The sequence below is a fragment of the Pan troglodytes genome, chromosome 15, assembly GCF_028858775.2.
Source record: "Pan troglodytes isolate AG18354 chromosome 15, NHGRI_mPanTro3-v2.0_pri, whole genome shotgun sequence".
NCBI lineage: Eukaryota > Metazoa > Chordata > Mammalia > Primates > Hominidae > Pan > Pan troglodytes.
The window spans coordinates 98,820,072-98,827,960 of NC_072413.2; the positions used below are offsets into that span (position 1 = coordinate 98,820,072).

The window sequence follows — 7,889 nt, forward strand, 5'->3', positions numbered from 1 at the left end:
CCCCCAAGGAAGGTGGTATTAGTCTCCCTGGCCATTCCCAGTTGGAGTTGATTTGTTCCTTTAAGAAGGGGAAGGATTCTCGAGCACTGGAGTTTTCAGGTCCCCTCCCAGTCTTGAAAGTTTGCAAATGACTCTGTTTTGGGGGAGGGCTGAGGCTGAAGTCCTGTCCATCTCTATCCTCTGACTCTGAGGACTGAAGACTGGGCTTTAGGATCTCTGGGTCTTGAGGAGGCTTGGCACCTGCAGAATCCACTCCAAGACTGCCTGAAGCCTCTCGAGCACTTCTTGCCAGCCACATGTACTCTTTCAGCAAATGAAAAGGGGACTTGGGGATGTAAACTTTCAAGACTGGGAGGGGACCTGAAAACTCCAGTGCTCGAGAATCCTTCCCCTTCTTAAAGGAACAAATCAACTCCAACTGGGAATGGCCAGGGAGACTAATACTACCTTCCTTGGGGGAGTTTGCTTCCATCCACTGCTTGGGCTAAGCGTATTCCACTCCTTGCCCCAGGCTGGGTGGGAAAGCCCATGATAGGCTTGGGACTCAGCAAAGTCGGTGTTGCCTCCTGGGACCTGGGAAGAGTCAGCTCTCCATCCAGTGGAGAGCAGGGCTCTTTAGGGTTCCCTGTGCTACTAGTTCGGGACTCCTCTTAAAATTTATTTTTACCACCTATCAGTGATTTCAAGCCAGCGGTGGGCCACGGCCGGTGCACCGGGGCCTGCCAGTCTGCTCTGCTGTGGCTCAGCAGGATTCACTATTGCTGCCCCGTGGCCCCGAGGTCCCATGGTTGGTAGTGCACAGGCACCCTGTGGCCCTCACTGTGGGGTTGATGTTGATGATCTTTGTGCTGTGATTTGCGGTGTCCCACCATGATTCCTGTGGCAGTGGGTCTGGAATGGCATGTTCCCCCTGGGTGTTTGATGAAGAGTTTGAATGGAAGCTGCCACAAGACTTTCTCCTGAGTTAGGGAAACTGAGAGGCTGCAAGACCCAGCTCCTCTGCGGAGAGTCACCTCGAACTGTGATTTCTGCATTGAGCCATGTACACCAGAGAGCGGCTAGGATACGGTGATGCCCCTAACCTGGGACAAGTGTGTGTGTGTGTTTTGGGGGGGGCTTATGAGCCTTCTCACAACTGAAGGGAGAATGCTAACTTTCCAATCGGGAGGTTGTGCGCAGATGACACCCCAGCTTCCTTTGGGGTTCTCTGTTATCCGTGTGGCCAAGAACTCAGTTCAACATCCTGAACTTTCCAGTGTCCCTGCCCTCCCAGCAGGCAAAGGGGATGGAAGGATTGTGAATCCAGTTCAGCAGGGTGATGCCTCCTGGTGCAGATGCCAGGCCTGCTTCTTGCTGGGTAGATCTGTGCCTCAGTTTCCTCATCTGTAAAGTGGGCATGGTCAAGGACCTACCTCTTGGGTGAAGATTAAATGAGCTATTAATAAGGATAAAAAGCTCTTCAAACCCTGCCTGGCGCATACTAAGTGCATGCTAAATGCTGTGCTCAGTTTGCAGACTGATAACGCTGTGCCGGATGTCCTTGTCGCTCTGTGTCTCTTTGCGCTGTGCAAGTATTTCTGCAGGGACAATTTCTAGGAGTGAATGTCTGGGCTGAGACTCGTGTGCATTGAAATGCTGGGTACATATTGCCAGAATGCCAACCGAGAAGTCACACCTAGTTAGACTGCAGACATAGTGTAAAGTTGATGAGAGAAGCTTCGTGGGATGGGGTGGCCTTCCAATGGTATCTTAAGGAACTAACAGTAGTCCCGCAGGAACATTTTGATATGGTCCCTCCCAATCCAGCCATTCCTTGGACCAGGTGGCTCCCGAGCCACCCCAGGCTGTAGGATGGGGGTGAGAGGTGCTAGATAGTCACAAAACTGAACTAGCCTGAGCTGGGTGGGGGCCTAAAGCAAACACAGCCTCAGCACACGGTCATGCTGGGGGGATTTGAATCTTGGTGTAGAGTGGGAGGGATGGGGAGTTTCCACTTTATTTAAAGGGAACGTGAGTTCAAGTGTGAAAATCTTGACCTAAGGGAACACAGCTCGGCTTCTGTGCTCTGTTCAGCATATACTTTTACTTGGGGGCTTGCTGGCCAGGCTGATCTCAGATTTCTGGCCCAGGGATCCCTGACCCAGCCTGCCAGGAATGTGGGCTGTGGGGATGAGGCCATCTCGACTTGGCACAAAGGGCTCCTAGAAGTCATTCAAACCCCGTTTCTGCCATGCATTGCCTTCCCCCGGGTTTGGGACCTAGGTACGGCATAGACTTCACTATGCAAATGAGTGATGATTTCTGCCGAGTGCCCAACCCCCTTCCCCAGAGGTCTAAGCTGTAAAGCAGAGGGTGGCCCAGGAGGTGCCCCAAAAGGGTTGTAGGCTAAGCTGCTTCCTTCCTGCCTTCTGGTCAAACGCATACCCTCCCACGGTTCTTGTGCCTTCAAGCTCCCAGTTCACAGAATACACAAGGACTTAGGATGAAGCCGGAGTGACCGTGGGCTGCCCTGCGTCTCCCAGGTTTCTGGAGCTGTGTGGCTAGGGGCTCCTTGGAGCCAAAATAGTTTCTCATTGGGGTGTCTGACCCATAGGCCTAGGACCCCCATTTCTCCTGGCCCAGTCACTCACCAGGGAGGACATGGCACACGCAGAGTCAGCATGGCCGCCAGGTTCCAGGCCCTTGTTACATCTTTGCCTTGTTCATTTGGGGTTGCTTATTTCAAGCCTTTCCCTCCAGGAAGTACTACCTTATGTCCTAAACAAGCCCCATGATGCTACATGTATAATTTGAGATGCTATGATTGGGATGTGGGAGATGGAGCTAGCGCCTGCCTTCTTACCCCTTCCTGGTCCACATTTCTGTGGCCCTGGGATGGGCAGGAGGGAGCCTTCCCATTCCAGGTGGACGTGCTCTTCCCCTTTGGTCAGGATGGGCGGCCTGCGGAAACCCCTGCCAGAGAAGCGGTTACCAAAACGGGAGTTGGAGAGGTCTCACCAGGGAGCGCTGGAGACCTTAGCCCGTTCACCTTCTCCCCTCATCTTCCTCCCTCTACCTCCTGCCCCCACACTCACCCTAGCCTCCTGCCCAGCCTGGTGGGAGAGGTCAGCTTATATAAGGTCCCCTGGCCACTTCCTGATCTCCTCAGGGGGGATCTTCAGCCTAGGTCCACTCAGATTTCTCCAAATTAGGGCCCCGGTATGGGCTGTGGAAACCAGCCCTAAGTCTGGGCCTGAGTCATGCCTGCTGTTCAGGGCTTACGGGAGGGCCCTTTGTGTAACTCCAAAGCAGGGGACCGGGATTGCACACTCAAGCCTTTCAGGAACAGCTCAGGCTGGGCAACCAGACAGTTTTGCTTGGATCTCTGGGGTGGCCACGTGGCCATACATTCAATGCTCTGAGATGCCTGTGCCCTAAGCTAGGCAGGAAGTGACTTACAGCTGAAAACAGGATTTGAATGACTTCTGCTCCGGGGAGGCCCCTCAGTATAAACAGTGAGAATTTCTGGGAAATGTACATAAGGCCAGACTCTCGGGAGGGGATATGGGCCCAGATTCCCGATGCTCCCACCGAAGTGAGAGGTGCCAGCTCTTCCTGGGATCCCAAACCTCCACGGGCTCTCTCTTGTGGTTAAATGACAGCGTCTTACTTCTCATTTGATCCTCCCAGGGAGAGCGTTCACTCGCTCTCAGGGCCTGGGCTGAGCAAGCTAGCCACCTAACATCTAAGCAGAGGCATGCAGAGTGCAGCCTGAACACAGTAGGTGTGCAGCTCAGCTCCCTTGTTGGCTCTGAGCTCAGTGAGGCAGGGAGCTTGTCCCATCACTTGTCATTTTATCCCTAGCCATTGGCATGTGAAATAATGCCAGCCCTAGGCACCCAGGAAGTACCTCCTGAATGGAATGAATGAATGGATAAGTAAGACAATCTGGAATTGTCTTTTAAAGTTGCCAGAACTCAGGCTAAAGATGCAAATGCTCTGCTGGTGTATTTTGAAGCAGCCCCTTCCGAGTGTGCCTGGCCTGGCCTCCCTGCCTATGTTCCCTGTGCTCCCTACTCCAGAGTTCCACCTCCCCAGCCCTGGACCTTGACCCTCAACATCCCTATTTAGTTGGGTAATGTGTGAGGCTTTTAGAAAATAGTCTGTCGCCAGGCGTGGTGGCTCATGCCTGTAACCTCAGCACTTTGGGAGGTTGAGGTAGGAGGATCTCTTGAATCTGAGAGTTCCAGACCAGCCTGGGCAACATAGAGAGACCCTGTCTCTTAAAAAACAAACGAAGAAACAAAAAAACTTGATGTAGTGGGAAGTGCCTGTAGTCCCAGCTACTTGGGGTGCCGAGGCAGGAAGATTGCTTGAGCCCGGGAGTTTGAGGCTGCAATGAACCATGATTGCACCACTGTACTCCAGCCTGGGCAACGAAGTGAGATCTCGTCCCCAAAAAAGATAAATAAAAAGAAAATAGTCTGTTTTAGTATGTATTCAGAGCAAGCCTGTGGCATGAATATCAACTTTCCTATTTTTGCAAGGGGGAAACCAAGGTCTGGCAGGGCGAAGTGGGCAGGACCCTTCTCAAAGGGCCAGGGTGCTAGTGGCCACTGTCCTTCCCCCACCACCTCCAGGCCCCCATCCCCCCACAGTTCACGACTGCAAAGGCAGCTTTAGGTTGGGAGCTGGTGGAGCAAAAAGGCCGTTCAAAGGCAGCCTTCGTTTGCTTTTCCTTATCATCACATGTGCAAGGGCAGCTCCGTTTACCTAGAGGCAGGCGTCTTTGAGCTCATCCTTTCCGCAAACACCTAAAGGGTATGTTGAACATTTGAGCCCCTGTCTCAGAGGGCGCAGCGTTTGCACAACATAAGCCCCGGCGGCTCGGTAGACGGGTATGGGGGGTAGACTCAGGTTTCTGGATGAAGCACTGAGAGCCAAGGTGACCTGCGGTGTTCCGGGATGACCTTTGGTGACCTTCGGTCCTGTCCAGTGACCTGGGGTGGTGAAGTTACCCCAAATGGGAGGAAATGAACTCTGGGTGGGCGAAGGCTGCAGGACGTGTTGGCATGATGGCTGTAGAAAGTGCACACCAGGGCTGGTGTGGAGGGCACCTCGGCTGCTCTGAGAATCTTCCACTGCCCCGGCCTGGGATTCCCAGGAAGGGCTGGTGGTGGAGGCCAGAGAGGCTCACAGCCCTTGTCAGCCAGGCCTGGAGCCGTTCCTGCAAACAGGAGACCGATGTAAAGGTTCTGAGCTCTGCATTCTTGTGGAGTGGGTGGCACTGTGAGGCCTGCTCTCCTTGGGGCAGCGGGGGCTCCTGCAGGAGGAGGGAGGATGCCATTTGGGTTACTGAGCACCTACTGTCTCATTTAACCTTCTCAACACCCGGCGGGGGGGTGGGGGTAGGTACTATTATCCCTATTTTACAGGTGGAGAAATTGAGGAGAGGTGAAAGGATCCCAGCCAAAGTCAAGTGGTGGTATCAGAATTCAAGCCAGGCTGTCTGAGTTGGGAGCCTGTGTTCTCACCCACCTTGCCTCATGGCCTCCTCACTGCCAAATGTCCCATGCCAGGCTGCAGAGTCCCCACCCCAACCAGGAACAAGAGAGCCACAGGAAAGACGGCAGGGGCATTCCAGTGTCCTGGGAATATTTTTATCTGGAATATTTGTTTTCCCACTGAGCTTGTAAATGACATCTCAGATCCCACACTCTGAGACAGGAAGTCCTAAGTAGGAAGACAGCACCCTACCCAGCCCTTGTTGGCCACAAGGAGGGAGGGCAAGGGGCCAGGCGGCTGTGTTAGGGTGGCCAGCCTGGGCTGCTGATGGCCAGTGAGGCTCAGCCAAAAGGCTGGGAGTGGGGATGCTTGTTTCTCTTTTCCCTCTGACCGATTATGGGGACTGGCAGAGCCCATCCCCAAAACCACAGAGGGGCGCAGCTGTTTTGGAAGGCATTTCAGAGGAAGCATTCAAGGCTGTCCCAGACTGTCCCACATCCGTGGGAAGGGAAGGGCAGCAGGGCACCCATGGCACAGGCCTTTGCTCATGGACCTAGCTGATATATTGGATTAACTATTTAAATTTAAAATTTTTTTTTTTTGAGATGGAGTTTCACTCTTGTTGCCCAGGCTGGAGTGCAATGGCATGACCTCGGCTTACTGCAACCTCCGCCTCCCAGGTTCAAGCGATTCTCCTGCCTCAGCCTCCAGAGTAGCTGGGATTACAGGCATGTGCCACCATGCCTGGCTAATTTTGTATTTTTATTAGAGATGGGGTTTCTCCATGTTGGTCAGGCTGGTTTGGAACTCCTGACCTCAGGTGATCCGCCTGCTTTGGCCTCCTAAAGTGCTGGGATTACAGACGTGAGCCACCGTGCCCGGCCAAACTTTATTTATTTATTTGTTTATTTATTTATTTATTTATTTTTGAGATGAAGTCTCGCTCTGCCACCCAGGCTGGAGTGCAGTGGCACCATCTCGGCTCACTGCAACCTCTGCCTCCTGGGTTCAAGTGATTCTCCTGCCTCAGCCTCCCGATTAGCTGGGACTACAGTCACCTGCCACCATGCCTGGCTAATTTTCGTATTTTTAGTAGAGACGGGGTTTCACTACATTGACCAAGCTGGTCTCAAACTCCTAATCTCAAGTGATCTGCCCGCGTCAGCCTCCCAAAGTGCTGGGATTACAGGCATGAGCCACTGTGCCCAGCCAGATTAACTTTTACGAAATTACAAAATAAAATTTTTCCTCTTACAAAATAAATGCAAACTACATGGAAGACAAGAAGGTCTCTTCATCCTCGCTCCATGTCATATGGCTAGGGCCTGCCATGACTACAGCACACGTTTTTCCCCAATTTAATCTTCTCAACTGAAGAAGGTATTTTGTCCCCATTGTACAGATCATGACAATGAGGTTCAGAGAGGTTAAGCAACCAACCCAAGACCACACAGGTAGCAAGTGGACTAGCACCTGCAGTCTGATGTTGGGGCCCAAACCTTCAATCACCAGGCAAGACTGCCGGTCACCCTGCAAGCTGCACTCAATGGTTTGAAAGAAAGGCTGCAATCAGCATTTGTGACATTGTGCTTATGGGGTGGTCAGCCCTCCCGCCAGGTGCACAACGTGTGGCTCGGTAGACTCTGGGCAGCACAAGCCACTGCATGGAGTGGCACTCACCCTGCACTGCCATGTGCTGCCCTCTGTTTGATTCTCATCTCCTTTCAGCGTCAGACAGCGGTGGCAGGCAGCGGTGGCAGGCAGCAGTGGCAGGCAGTGGTGGCAGACAGCGGTGGCAGGCAGCGGTGGTAGGCAGCGGTAGTAGACTGATGCGGTAGGCAGTGGTGGTAGGCAGCGGTGATAGCGGTGGCAGGCAGCAGTGGCAGCAGTGGTGGCAGGCAGCGGTGATAGGCAGCGGTGGCAGTGGTGGCAGGCAGTGGTAGGCAGTGGTGGCAGGCAGCAGTGGTGGCAGCAGTGGCAGGCAGCAGTGGCAGCAGTGGTGGCAGGGAGCGGTGATAGGCAGCGGTGGCAGTGGTGGCAGGCAGTGGTAGGCAGCGGTGGCAGGCAGCAGTGGAGGGCAGCGGTGGTAGGCAGTGGTGGCAGGCAGTGGTGGTAGGCAGCAGTGGCAGTGGTGGCAGCAGTGGTGGCAGGCAGTGGTGGTAGGCAGTGGTGCCAGGCAGCGGTGGAAGGCAGCAGTGGTAGGCAGTGGTGGTAGGCAGCGGTGCCAGGCAGCGGTGGTAGGCAGCGGTGGCAGGCAGTGGTGGTAGGCAGCAGTGGCAGTGATGGCAGCAGTGGCAGTGGTGGCAGCAGTGGTGGTAGGCAGTGGTGGTAGGCAGCGGTGGCAGGTAGTGGTGGCAGGCAGCGGTGGCAGGCAGCTGTGGCAGTGGTGGTAGACTGCCGTGGTA

At 54.1% G+C, this 7,889-nt stretch overlaps 1 non-coding gene across 1 annotated transcript; it reads left to right on the plus strand.

Moving 5' to 3' along the window:
• The first annotated feature begins 1,777 nt into the window (after positions 1–1,777).
• On the plus strand, positions 1,778–1,887 carry MIR2392 (microRNA mir-2392). The gene has a single exon (NR_106624.1). It is a non-coding gene; the product is annotated as a microRNA mir-2392 (primary transcript).
• The last annotated feature ends 6,002 nt before the right edge of the window (positions 1,888–7,889 follow it).